At 42.3% G+C, this 14214-nt stretch overlaps 3 long non-coding RNA genes across 3 annotated transcripts; 1 reads left to right on the top strand and 2 right to left on the bottom strand.

The window, feature by feature from the left end:
* Window positions 1–315: 315 nt before the first annotated feature.
* Window positions 316–1702, bottom strand: LOC116355016 (uncharacterized). The gene is made up of 3 exons (XR_004204239.1): window positions 1480–1702; window positions 1339–1377; window positions 316–524 (listed from the first exon to the last, which is right to left on the bottom strand). It is a non-coding gene; the product is annotated as an uncharacterized LOC116355016 (long non-coding RNA).
* Window positions 1703–2023: 321 nt separating this feature from the next.
* LOC109910065 (uncharacterized) lies at window positions 2024–3201 on the top strand. The gene is made up of 3 exons (XR_004204241.1): window positions 2024–2127; window positions 2782–2932; window positions 3150–3201. It is a non-coding gene; the product is annotated as an uncharacterized LOC109910065 (long non-coding RNA).
* On the bottom strand, window positions 2114–13739 carry LOC116355017 (uncharacterized). The gene is made up of 3 exons (XR_004204240.1): window positions 13614–13739; window positions 13433–13515; window positions 2114–2328 (listed from the first exon to the last, which is right to left on the bottom strand). It is a non-coding gene; the product is annotated as an uncharacterized LOC116355017 (long non-coding RNA).
* Window positions 13740–14214: the final 475 nt, after the last annotated feature.

Below are 14214 nucleotides of genomic sequence, written 5' to 3' on the forward strand. Positions count from 1 at the left end.
TTAAAGAGCACCAGGCAGGCTCTGACATGTCGATCAAGCAGCGGGGTTGTAAGTAAGAAAAAAACGTTTTGTGCAAAGTAGAAATCCCGCAAAAGCGCAGAAGAACGATTCAGTAGTTAGCTATCGGGAAGAGGCGTCCAGAGGATTCAGCCAAGCAGCTCCTTCCATGGTTGTTATTATTGTAGTAGTATTGGTGCTGACAGTGATATGTATAGAATAGTCTACTTCTAATTTGACTTCTGTTTTGTATCTCAAAATAAATCAGTATTTTCTAAATGGTAAAGAACGTAGGCACATACCAATATTTCCCCATGAAATGCAGAAGGCGATGGTTGGATTTGTGGTTCCTTTATGTTGTAGAAGCCCACCAATGGTTCATTGAGTTCTTTAGTGTCATGCGGATGTTCTCCCACAAGTGATTTGTACGTCCCACTGAGCGCCGAATTGGTTGGCTCAAACTTTAGAGTCATTATAGACCCCAGCTCATTCTTCCATTCTCCTGATAGGTGAGCAATCTTTGTAACCTACAATTATGGCAGTAAGAGCATTTATGGATGTTATAGCTGTTGAGATATAAACAAATAGTTTCTTTCCAAAACGCTATATATCCATTTCCAGAAATGTTGGTAAATGAGCTTTTATTGTGAACTTATGAAAGAGATGTGTTTATTTTTTGAAATCATTTGTTTGAAATCACTTGATGGTTTAATTTCAGAGAGACAAATAATCATGTTTTTTATTTACTCTAAACTTCTGCCTCACTATCAGATAAAATAAATAACTGTACAAATGATACATTTGTGACATCAATATGTATTTTTTAAAGAAAAAATATCAATTCAGTAATATGAGATCTGTATGTAAAGAAATTCACATTTTACATTTGAGTTATTTAACAGATGCTCTTATCTAGAGCGACTTACAGTTCATATTCAGTTCAAGGTAAAACAATACATTAAAAAAATGTTAAGATATGTGGTTGTCTCATCAAGCTATCACAGTCAAATATACAGTATACAAACAAATATTCCAACTAAACAATGGATACATATATCTACAATCTATGCATACAAAATCTGAGAACAGTAATATTTTACACACACACACACACGACGGTACCCATAAGCAATCATTTCTGGTGAAAAAACACAAATGTAATACATTTGAGTGTATCGCGCTTTGAAAATACCCTTCAAATATTGAAACTATCAATTGCATAATGGAAATCTTTTGAGCATCCATACAACTAACCAACTAATTATTTGTAGCAACGTTTAATCACCTCTTTCAATTTAATCAACACTTTTGCGAGATAATTGGATGGAATTTTATATTTACCTCGGCCATTGCGGAATTTTAGGAGGGAACAATGCTGAGCTAAATGGAAGAAACAAAATAACATTGTTAGGGTCACCTCAGCTACTTCTTATTTCTCACATCTTCTGGGTTAGTTTATATTGAAGGAAGAGTCAAACTTACCGTATCTGATGAGGAGTATCAGTGTAAATCACCCTAAATCTGTATCAATAAGTGCTCAATGAGCTGGCCTTTTTATTATGACTGTAGTGCCCTGAGGGTAACTGCTCTAGGGCTACACCTCCCTGACACTCTTAGCTGAGGGAGGTCCTAGATAAGGAAACTGGCACCACTGAACCTTTGGAACACATTACTATGCCAACTGAAATGAACCAATAACCTGTTAGATCACATTCTTTACTGTTTTTCTCGATTGCTTCAACACTGTGAATGAAACTGTGTGTGAAGGGGAAGTCTCCTAGACATGGACTCTTCTAATATTTAGCAAGTATTTATTCAAGGGTGAGGTGAGTTTATTTGTTTGTGGTTTCAGTCATCACCATTGTGGCCAAAGATGCACCTCGCTTCTAGTCCTTAGAAACTTTGCAGTATTTTGTTTTTTAATGTATTATCTGCGTACATTGTTAGCCCAGAAATTTGTAAGTGTTATTACATACAGCTGGGAAGAACTATTGGATATCAGAGAGACGTCAACTTACCAGCATTTTGACCAGGAATACGACTTTTCTGAAGCAGATCATATATCTGCACCACCCAGGGCATTTGAACAGATCCCAGAGGCCGACCCAAAACAACGCCGCTAGAGAAGAGGTAGGCGGAGCGGTCTTCTGGTCAGACTTCGGAGGCGTGCACACCACCCACCCCTTCCGAGTATATTACTCGCAAATGTCCAGTTCAGTTGACGAAATTAGGGCAAGGGTGGCTTTCCATGGCTCTCTAGTGATATGCTGTCGGAGTCGTTAAAGCCATCTGGATTATCGGTGCGTCTCGCTGACAGGAATAAACATCTCTCTGGGAAGAAGGAGGGCGGGGGTGTATGTTTCATGATTAATGGTGTAATTGTAACAAATACAGGAACTCAAGTCCTTTTGTTCACCTGACCTATAATTCCTCACAATCAAATGCCGACTATTGTCTCCCAAGATAATTATCTTCCGTTATTGTCACAGCCGTGTATATCCCCCCTCAAGCCGATACCACAACGGCCCTCAAGGAACTTCACTAGACTTTATGCAAACTGGAAACCATATATTCTGAGGCTGCATTTATTGTAGCTGGGGACTTTAATAAAGCCATTTGAGACCAAGTCTACCTAAATTCTATCAGCATATCAACTTTAGCACTTGTTCTGACATAACGCTGGACCACTGTTACTCTAACTTCCACAATGCGTACTAGGCCCTCCCCCGCCCTCCTTTCGGCAAATCAGACCATGACTTCCATTTTGCTCCTCCCTTCCTATAGGCAGAAACTCAAACAGGAAGCACCCGTGCTAAGCACTATTCAACACTGGCCTCACCAATCAGAATCCACGCTTCAAGATTGTTTTGATCACGCGGACTGGGATATGTTCCTGGTAGCCTCAGAGAATACTATTGATGTTTACACTGATCCGGTGAGGAGTTTATAAGTGTATAGGAGATAAGTGTAAGTATATAGAAGATGATGTACTCACTGTGACTATTAAAACCTACCCTAACCAGAAACCGTGGATAGATGGATAGCATTCACTTCTGTCATCATGAAGTATGTTGAGACTAGTCAAGGATCATATCACCTCCACCTTACCTGTCACCAAAGACCCCACTTCAATTTGCTTACCGCCCCAATAGGTCCACAGACGATACAATTGCCATCGCACTGCACGCTGCCCTATACCATCTGTACAAGAGGAATACCTATGTAAGAATGCTGTTCATTGACTATAGCTCAGCATTCAACACCATAGTACCATCCAAGCTCATGATTAAGAGTGAGGCCCTGGGTCTCAACCCACCCGCCCTGTGCAATTGAGTCCTGGACTTCCTGATGGGCCGCCCCAGGTGGAGAAGGTAGGAAACAACATCTCTACTTTGCTGATCCTCAACATTGGGGCACCACAAGGGTGTGTGCTTAGCCCGCTCCTGTACTCCCTGTTCACCCATGACTGTGTGGCCATTCACACCTCCAACTCAGTCAAGTTTTCAGATGACAGCCTACAGGGAGGAGGTGAGGACTCTCGGAGTGTGGTGTCAGGAAAATAACCTCTCACTCAACATCAACAAAACAAAGGAGATGATCTTGGACTTCAATTGACGGGACAGCAGTAGAGAAGGTGGAATGTTTTATGTTCCTCGGCATACACATCACGGACAAACTGAAATGGTCCACCCAAAAAGACAGTGTGGTGAAGAAGGCATGACAACGCCTCTTCAACCTCAGGAGGCTAAAGAAATTTGGCTTGTCACCGAAAACCCACAAACCTTTACAGATGCATAAAGGAGAGCATCCTGTCGGGCTGTATCACCACCTGGTACGGCAAACTGCTCCGCCCACAACCGCAGGGCTCTCCAGAGAGTGGTGCGGTCTGCACAACGCATCACCGGGGGCAAACTACCTTCCCTCCAGGACACCTAAAGCACCCGATGTCACAGGAAGGCCAAAAAGATCATCAAGGACAACAACCACCCGAGCCACTGCCTGTTCACCCCCGCTATCATCCAGAAGGTGAGGTCAGTACAGGTGCATCAAAGCTGGGACCGAGAGACTGAAAAACAGCTTCTATCTCAAGGCCAACAGACTGTTAAACAGCCATCACTAGCACAGAGAGGATACTGCCTACAGACACTAGCCACTTTAAAAATTTCACTTTAATAATGTTTACATATCTTGCATTACTCTTCCCATATGTATATACTGTATTGCATATACAATACAGTATATATTGCATATACAATACAGTATCCGTGCCGCTCTGTCATTGCTCATCCACATATTTATATATTCCTTTACTTAGATATGTGTGTATTAGGTATCTGTTGTGGAATTGTTAGATATTACTTGTTAGATATTGCTGCACTGTCTGACCTGGAAGCATAAGCATTTCACTACACTCAGAATAACATCTAATAACCATGTGTATGTGACCAATAAAATTTGATTTGATATTAAAGCGCTTTCAATCAGTATCGCCTCATGCATTATGATTCCAAGATGGCATAGCAGTTCAGACGTCTTTTGTCCTCGTCTTGTCCTGTCCCATATATATATATATATATATTTACTACTTTTTTCACATACCTTTTTATATATATTTTTACATTTTCCATAAACTCATCTTCAAAACACTTTCCTGTAACCCGCCTCACCAATTTATATTTATAAAAAGTATTATTTACCTCAAATCTGTAATCCTCCAAGAAGCTAGCCAGAAGCTAGCCAGGAGCTAGCCAGAAGCTAGCCAGAAGCTAATCCAGAAGCTAGCCAGAAGCTAATCAGAAGCTAATCCAGAAGCTAATCAGAAGCTAGTTAGCTTCTTTACTGGCTAATCGTTAGTATTCAGCTAACCACGGTTTGTGGTCATCAGCTATCCTTTAGCTCGAAAATCTATCGCCAGTTTTGTATGGCGCAGCGCGGAACGGAACATACCGGACCAATTCTTCTCTCCATGTCCCTGGATTTCAACCGCTAACTCTGGACATTCAGATCTGGATCTCACAGCTAGCTAGCTGCTATCCGTGCGACTATCCGCTTTCGTCGATTCCGGAGCAAACATCAATTATTCCGGAGCTAGCCAGCTGAAGAGTTCCATCAATCACTCCTGGGCTACAATCACCTATCCGGACCCGTTTTACTGCCTACGCGGAGCCCCACCGGACCTTCACAACTGGACTGCCAACGTTATCTACCCGAAGGAGTTATCCGGCTGGCTCCTCCGTCGCGACGTTACCTGAACGCCCATCTGCGGCCCGCTAACCGTTAGCTGTCTTATCGGCTGCTATCTGAATAGACAATCGGACAATTTATTTATTTATTTTTATTATTATTATGATTATTTTTCTTCTTGGGCCTCTATAACTATATATATTGTTTTTTGTTGTCGTTGTGTGATTTGGATTAATCCCCTCTACCACACGGAACCCCACTAATCTACTGACGGAATGCAAGAGGTGGCTAATAACAGACCTCCATCCTATGCTAGCGTGCTACCGATGGCCTGGCAAGCTGTCTAAATCGCCGTGACCCCCAACCAACCTCTCTACTCACTGGACCCTTTTGATCACTCGACTAAGCATGCCTCTCCTTAATGTCAATATGCCTTGTCCATTGCTGTTCTGGTTAGTGTTTATTGGCTTATTTCACTGTAGAGCCTCTAGTCCTGCTCACTATACCTTATCCAACCTATTAGTTCCACCACCCACACATGCAATGCCATCTCCTGGTTTCAATGATGTTTCTAGAGACAATATCTCTCTCTTCATCACTCAATACCTAGGTTTACCTCCACTGTATTCACATCCTACCATACCTTTGTCTGTACATTTGTTGGAGGAAATTATGGTTGAAATGACTAATTATGTATACATTCCAATCAGAACTGACTAGTCCAAATGCTATAATGTACTGTACATGTATGAATTTTCTCTCTTGCTCCCATTCCCAATTGTATATAATGTAGTCAGGAGTTTAGTAACAATGACGGTCTGTTCCTTGTACAAATGAAAGTCCGTCCCTGCCACCTGGAGATAGTACATTCTCCAGACTGTCTAGAATGCTGATTTATACTGACTGACCTTGACTTCAGGTGTGGAGCGAAGGCTCGAGAACTATAGGGCCTCTCTACCGGTGTCATGAAAGAGATAGAACATTTAGAAAACGCTGACGTCATTTTCTGTTTATAACCTGTGGAAAAATGTGTATGTGGCAGTACTCTCTTGAAATAAACGCTATTACCTGAGTTTAAGACTGGGGCTCTGTCCATTCCTATAATAATAATAATATGGGTTTTACAATCCCATAGAATGCATTGACAGAGTAATTAATTCTGATTGGGAAATAATACAGAGGAATTTAGAATTCCACTAACAACATTATACCTCGATGCTATTTTATCACCCCCAGAAACCTCCTTTTACTCTCTGTTCCAAACGTTCTAGACGACCAATTCTTATTGCTTTTAGCCGTACCCTTATTCTACTCCTCCTCTGTTCCTCTGGCGATGTAGAGGTGAATCCAGGCCCTGCAGTGCCTAGCTCCACTCCTATTCCCCAGGCGCTCTCTTTTGACGACTTCTGTAACCGTAATAGCCTTGGTTTCATGCATGTTAACATTAGAAGCCTCCTCCCTAAGTTTGTTCTATTCACTGCTTTAGCACACTCTGCCAACCCGGATGTTCTAGCTGTGTCTGAATCCTGGCTTAGGAAGACCACCAAAAATTCTGAAATTTTAATCCCAAACTACAACATTTTCAGACAAGATAGAACTGCCAAAGTGGGCGGTGTTGCAATCTACTGCAAAGATAGCCTGCAGACTTCTGTCCTACTATCCAGGTCTGTACCCAAACAATTTGAACTTCTACTTTTAAAAATCCACCTCTCTAAAAACAAGTCTCTCACCGTTGCACCCCAGCCATCCTACAATCTAAACTTGATGCCCTCAATCTCACAAATTATCAATGAACCTACCAGGTACCTCCCCAAAGCCTTAAACACGGGCACCCTCATAGATATCACCCTAACCAACTTGCCCTCTAAATACACCTCTGCTGTCTTCAACCAAGATCTCAGCGATCACTGCCTCATTGCCTGCATCCGTAATGGGTCAGCGGTCAAACGTCCTCCACTCATCACTGTCAAATGCTCCCTGAAACACTTCAGCGAGCAGGCCTTTCTAATCGACCTGGCCGGGGTATCCTGGAAGGATATTGATCTCATCCCGTCAGCAGAGGATGCCTGGATATTTTTTTTAAATGCCTTCCTAACCATCTTAAATAAACATGCCCCATTCAAGAAATTTAGAACCAGGAACAGATATAGCCCTTGGTTCTCCCCAGACCTGACTGCCCTTAACCAACACAAAAAACATCCTATGGCGTTCTGCATTAGCATCGAACAGCCCCCGTGATATGCAGCTGTTCAGGGATGCTAGAAACCATTATACACAGGCAGTTAGAAAAGCCAAGGCTAGCTTTTTCAAGCAGAAATGTTCTTCCTGCAACACTAACTCAAAAGTTCTGGGACACTGTAAAGTCCATGGAGAATAAGAACACCTCCTCCCAGCTGCCCACTGCACTGAAGATAGGAAACACTGTCACCACTGATAAATCCACCATAATTGAGAATTTCAATAAGCATTTTTCTACGGCTGGCCATGCTTTCCACCTGGCTAATCCGACCCCGGTCAACAGCACTGCACCCCCCACAGCAACTCGCCCAAGCCTTCCCCATTTCTCCTTTTCCCAAATCCGTTCAGCTGATGTTCTGAAAGAGCTGCAAAATCTGGACCCCTACAAATCAGCCGGGCTAGACAATCTGGACCCTTAACTTTCTAAAATTATCTGCCGAGATTGTTGCCACCCCTATTACTAGCCTGTTCAACCTCTCTTTCGTGTCGTCTGAGATTCCCAAAGATTGGAAAGCAGCTGTGGTCATCCCCCTCTTCAAAGGGGGGGGACACTCTTGACCCAAACTGCTACAGACCTATATCTATCCTACCATGCTTTTCTAAGGTCTTCGAAAGCCAAGTCAACAAACAGATTACCGACCATTTCGAATCTCACCATACCTTCTCTGCTATGCAATCTGGTTTCAGAGCTGGTCATGGGTGCACCTCAGCCACGCTCAAGGTCCTAAACGATATCTTAACCGCCATCGATAAGAAACATTACTGTGCAGCTGTATTCATTGATCTGGCCAAGGCTTTCGACTCTGTCAATCACCACATCCTCATCGGCAGACTCGACAGCCTTGGTTTCTCAAATGATTGCCTCGCCTGGTTCACCAACTACTTCTCTGATAGAGTTCAGTGTGTCAAATCGGAGGGTCTGCTGTCCGGACCTCTGGCAGTCTCTATGGGGGTGCAACAGGGTTAAATTCTTGGACCGACTCTCTTCTCTGTATACATCAATGAGGTCGCTCTTGCTGCTGGTGTGTCTCTGATCCACCTCTACACTGACGACACCATTCTGTATACTTCTGGCCCTTCTTTGGACACTGTGTTAACAACCCTCCAGGCAAGCTTCAATGCCATACAACTCTCGTTCCGTGGCCTCCAATTGCTCTTAAATACAAGTAAAACTAAATGCATGCTCTTCAACCGATCGCTACCTGCACCTGCCCGCCTGTCCAACAACACTACTCTGGACGGCTCTGACTTAGAATACGTGGAGAACTACAAATACTTAGGTGTCTGGTTAGACTGTAAACTCTCCTTCCAGACCCATATCAAACATCTCCAATCCAAAGTTAAATCTAGAATTGGCTGCCTATTTCGCAACAAAGCATCCTTCACTCATGCTGCCAAACATACCCTTGTAAAACTGACCATCCTACCAATCCTCGACTTTGGCGATGTCATTTACAAAATAGCGTCCAATACCCTACTCAACAAATTGGATGCAGTCTATCACAGTGCAATCTGTTTTGTCACCAAAGCCCCATATACTACCCACCATTGCAACCTGTACGCTCTCGTTGGCTGGCCCTCGGTTCATACTCGTCGCCAAACCCACTGGCTCCATGTCATCTACAAGACCCTGCTAGGTAAAGTCCCCCCTTATCTCAGCTCGCTGGTCACCATAGCATCTCCCACCTGTAGCATGCGCTCCAGCAGGTATATCTCTCTAGTCACCCCCAGGACCAATTCTTTCTTTGGCTGCCTCTCCTTCCAGTTCTCTGCTGCCAATGACTGGAACGAACTACAAAAATCTCTGAAACTGGAAACACTTATCTCCCTCACTAGCTTTAAGCACCAGCTGTCAGAGCAGCTCACAGATTACTGCCCCTGTAAATAGCCCACCTTTATTTTGCAAATAAATAACTAAAAATAACTATCACATTTACATAAGTATTCAGACCCTTTACTCAGTACATTGTTGAAGCAGTTTTGGCAGCAATTACAGCCTCGACTCTTCTTGAGTATGACACTACAAGCTTGGCACACCTGTATTTGGGGAGTTTCTCTTATTCTTCTCTGCAGATCCTCTCAAGCTCTGTCAGGTTGGATGGGGAGCGTTGCTGCACAGCTATTTTCAGGTCTCTCTACAGATGGTTGCGGCAGGTTCAAGTCCGGGCTCTGGCTGGGCCACTCAAGGACATTCAGAGGCTTGTCCCGAAGCCACTCCTGAGTTGTCTGGGCTGTGTACTTAGGGTCCTGTTGAAATGTTAACCTTCACCCCATATTGAGAGTTGTACACAAACGGACAAGAGATTTGTTTTGAACCTACATGCAAGGCAGGGATTTAACCTGGGAGCCACTGAGACCTTCACACTTTTACCGGTTCATATGTTTGACATTGACAGTTGTTGAATTGTACTTAAAAAGAGAAAATGTCAGATTTGAACCCACAATCTTTTGGTTTCAAGCCACTGGTTCCTTCACACTTCTACATTGTTATTTTGTCGCCTTCAAACATATGTTTGGCTTCGAGCTCAGTGACGAAGACATGAAAGTCATCCTGAGTTTCAACAGGAACTGGAGAGGATTCACTATGGAATGGTGAGTCCAGAGTTCCAGAGTGTCTAGATGCTGACTTCAACCCCACTATCCTCTTTACCTGTTCTTCCCTGACGTACCCTCGTCCTCACTGCAGGGGCAACAAGCACAAAGACTTCCCTCTGCATGCAGAGTACTGAAACCTCAGAGTGGAACTGGAGCTAAAGACAGAACGGACACTGACCTGACACCCACATTCCTATACAGTAGTGCCCGTCTTCCTGTCGGTGAAAAACACTGGGGACATACAGCGAGAAGTCCAGTAGTTGTATATAGATTCAACCAATACTTTGACATTGTTCTTGAGATACAGAAAAGTTCAGGAGGCAAACAGAACATCCACTGATAATGTCAGTGTGTAATGTAATACAGTTGAAGTTGGAAGTTTACATACACCGTAGCCAAATACATTTAAACTCAGTTAACAATTTCTGACATTTAATCCTAGTAAAAAATTCCCTGTCTTGGGTCAGTTAGGATCACCACTTTATTTTAAGAATGTGAAATGTCAGAATAATAGTAGAGAGAATGATTTATTTCAGCTTTTATTTATTTCATTTTTTCCCCCCAGTGGGTCAGAAGTTTACATACACTCAATTAGTATTTGGTAGCATTGCCTTTAAATTGTTTTACTGTTTCGGGTAGCCTTCCACAAGCTTCCCACAATAAGTTGGGTGAATTTTGGCCCATTCCTCCTGACAGAGCTGGTGTAACTGAGTCAGGTTTGTAATGCCTCCTTGCTCGCACACACTTTTTCAGTTCTGCCCACAAATTTCCTAAGGGATTGAGGTCAGGGCTTTGTGATGGACCACTCCAATACCTTGACTTTGTTGTCCTTAAGCCATTTTGCCACAACTTTGGAAGTCTGCTTGGGGTCATTGTCCATTTGGAAGACCAATTTGCGACCAAGCTTTAACTTCCTGACTGATGCCTTGAGATGTTGCTTCAATATATCCACATCATTTTCCATCCTCATGAAGCCATCTATTTTGTGAAGTGCACCAGTCCCTCCTGCAGCAAAGCAACCCCACAACATGATGCTGCCACCCCCGTGCTTCACGGTTGGGATGGTGTTCTTCGGCTTGTAAGACTCCCCCTTTTTCCTCCAAACATAACGATTGTCATTATGGCCTAACCGTTCTATTTTTGCTTCATCAGACCAGAGGACATTTGTCCAAAAAGTACAATCTTTGTCCCCATGTACAGTTGCAAAGCGTAGTCTGGCTTTTTTATGGAGGTTTTGGAGCAGTGGCTTCTTCCTTACTGAGCGGCCTTTCAGGTTATGTCGATATAGGACTCTGTTTTACTGTGGATATAGATACTTTTGTACCTGTTTCCTCCAGCATCTTCACAAGGTCCTTTGCTGTTGTTCTGGGATTGATTTGCACTTTTCGCACCAAAGTATGTTCATCTCTAAGAGACAGAATGCGTCCCCTTCCTGAACGGTATGACGGCGGCGTGGTCCCATTGTGTTTATACTTGCGTACTAATGATTGTACAGATGAACGTGGTACCTTCAGGCATTTGGAAATTGCTCCCAAAGATGAACCAGACATGTGGTCTACCATTTTTCTTTCTGAGGTCTTGGCTGATTTCTTTTTATTTTCCCATGATGTCAAGCAAAGAGGCACTGAGTTTGAAGGTAGGCTTTGAAATATATCCTCAGGTCAATGTCCAATTTTCCAAGCTGTTAAAAGGCACAGTCAACTTCTGACCCACTGGAATTGTGATACATTGAATTATCAGGGAAATAATCTGTCTGTTAACAATTGTTGGAAAAATGACTTGTGTCATGCACAAAGTAGATGTCCTAACCGACTTGCCAAAACTGTAGTTTGTTAACAAGAAATTTGTGGAGTGGTTGAAAAACGAGTTTCAATGACTCCAACCTAAGTGTATGTAAACTTCCGACTTCAACTGTAAGTGCCAAATAGTGTTGCCTTTACTTGTTCAGAGTTTAAACACGTTTATTATAAATGTTGCACAGTTGTAAGTGTACTTACATGTTGGAAAGTGCCTTTCAAATCATGGTGTCCCTGTGCGCCTTGTTCTAATATAAAATTCTATTCATCATTGCTTAGACAGCGCTCTTTAGAGATATATCTCAAACAATATGTTAACATTGACAATTTACACAGTAAAATGTGATTAATTCCAGAATTTATTGATGTTCTGCACTAAGATGTCATGTATTTCGATATATTTAAACTGCTAACCATGATATATGAATATTTTCTTATCAACTGCACAATGACTGGAGCAAAGAAAGCTTTATTGGTAAAAAAAATAAATGTATTTAACCTTTCACAAAAGGGAACTGGGAATTTCACAACAGTCTCAACCCACATCATGAGTCAGTCAATGGGTAGAAGTGCTTTATCCTGTTAGGCAAGGAGTGTGGATGACTATTTCTAGGGAAAACGGCTCCTATGAGTAGGAATTTGATGGAAGGGAGTGTTCAACAAAATATCTTAATGCATATAGGTCAATGTACTATTTGGATAAGCTATGTCTATACTATGTCTATATGCCAATTTTCTACTCGTTGGCTGTTTTTATCCCTGAAACAAAAACAGATGGATTTAAATGAAAAATCTCACAGTTGATATGTAATACTGTACATCACATACAATGTCCATGTACCATTGTGGTATTTCTGTAACTTACTTCAGTAAGACCAGGTATGACATACCCAGCTCCTATGGTTAAACTATGAATTCCTATGGTTAACATCAATTCTATAAAGTCATATTGGTAATGTATGGCCTGTAAATGTGGATGAAAAAGTTTGAGAGAGACCATTGGAGACTCAAATCGAAAGAGACAAACAAACTAGGTCATGTGAGAAGCCACAAACACCCTACTGTGCGTTAGCAGATCCTAGGCTCCAGATTTCCTACCAAATCCTCAAGCTTTTTTCAATCCTACCATTACCATTGTGCATTATGCTAGGTTAGCATGCTATAACATAGGTCAGAGTGTATATGTCATGAGAAATACAATACTGAAACACACAGATACTAAATCAGTCAATCGCTAGAAACTAGCTCAAGGATGGCTATTTATGCATATTGTCTTAAAGGGAGAAATAATAATGAATCTAAACAGAGAGAGGACAGACATCTCAACCAAGTCATATCACCAGATGTAACTTTCCTTAAAATTCAGCATTGAAGTAGGGAAAGAAGTAGGGAAACACCATTCAGAGAGACAGTACAGTTTTTCACATGTTCAGAAATCAAATAAACATGAAGTATATTTGCATGCAAAGAAAAGTAACATCATAACACACATAGCTGTCATCATCACATTAAAATGATGATTTGACTTCATAATACTTATTTAAACAGTTTGAGCCTCTGCAGAGAGAGTGTATACTGTAAAATACAGTACATTGGTCAAAATAAACCACGTAGGGCCTCACCCTGTCATTGGGCAGACTCTCCAGTTCCTGTTGAAGCCCAGAATGGTCTTCATTTCCTCGTCGCTCAACACAAAGTCAAACACCTGCATGGTTCAAAAAGACAATTACCCCACAGCCACACACGTGAACTAAATCAGATGACACACCTCTTCAAATAATGGAGAATTATGGGAGATAATACCTGGCAATTCTCCTGGATACGTGTGGGGGTGATAGACTTGGGATAGACTCGCTTCATACTCGTCGCCAATCCCACTGGCTCTATGTCATCTACAAGACCCTGCTAGGTAAAGTCCCCCCTTATCTCAGCTCGCTGGTCACCATAGCATCATCCACCTGTAGCACGCGCTCCAGCAGGTACATGTATATCTCTCTGGTCACCCCCAAAACCAATTCTTTCTTTGGCCGCCTCTCCTTCCAGTTCTCTGCTGCCAATGACTGGAATGAACTACAAAAATCTCTGAAACTGGAAACACTTATCTCCCTCACTAGCTTTAAGCACCAACTGTCAGAGCAGCTCACAGATTACTGCACCTGTACATAGCCCATCTATAATTTAGCCAAAACAACTACCTCTCCGCCTACTGTATTTATTTATTTATTTCGCTCCTTTGCACCCCATTATTTCTATCTCTTCTTTGCACATTCTTCCACTGCAAATCTACCATTCCAGTGTTTTACTTGCTATATTGCATTTACTTCGCCACCATGGCCTTTTTTGCGCTTTACCTCCCTTATCTCACCTCATTTGCTCACATTGTATATAGACTTATTTTTCTACT

Source organism: Oncorhynchus kisutch, linkage group LG19 (genome assembly GCF_002021735.2).
Source record: "Oncorhynchus kisutch isolate 150728-3 linkage group LG19, Okis_V2, whole genome shotgun sequence".
NCBI lineage: Eukaryota > Metazoa > Chordata > Actinopteri > Salmoniformes > Salmonidae > Oncorhynchus > Oncorhynchus kisutch.